Raw genomic sequence first — 577 nt, 5'->3', positions numbered from 1 at the left:
CAGAAAATTCCCTAGTTTGAGACCAGGCCTTTGGTATGATTGTCTGGCTCATTAACATTATTATTTACATAATATATATTAATTATTGGAATAAATATAGGTACTAAAGTTTCATACAAAAAAATATATAAATAGGAAATGAAACTATTTTTCCGGATTTAAATCGCGTATATTTGTTTTTTCAAACAAACCGACGTTTCGGGCCCTTTACAGGTCCCATGGTCACGGTTGACTGAAACGTCGGTTTGTTGGACAAAAAAAAATATACGCGATTTAAATCCGGAAAAATAGTTTCATTTTCTATGTGTAACAATCGCGAAAACCTAAGAACTCGATAAAAATATAAATGTTCAATCTTTAAGTTTTTTAAGTCATTGATGGCCGCGCCCTAGGACATTGTGCCTAAGAAGCTGACCACTTTGGATGGCTAAACTTCTTAGACGAAATTAGGCGCCAATTCTATACATAGTAGGTTTTAACAAATCGCAGCCCTCATGGAAGAATGGCATAAGTAGAGTCACGTCACAAACGTTTATTGCTCCATTCGATACAGAAAAATATAACCCACGTGCACTCC

This window comes from Hyposmocoma kahamanoa, unplaced genomic scaffold, assembly GCF_003589595.1.
Source record: "Hyposmocoma kahamanoa isolate Upper Pololo Valley unplaced genomic scaffold, ASM358959v1 99426, whole genome shotgun sequence".
NCBI classification, from domain to species: Eukaryota; Metazoa; Arthropoda; class Insecta; order Lepidoptera; family Cosmopterigidae; genus Hyposmocoma; species Hyposmocoma kahamanoa.
The sequence above is the reverse complement of the archived record's forward strand: the minus strand, read 5'-3'. Positions refer to the sequence as shown.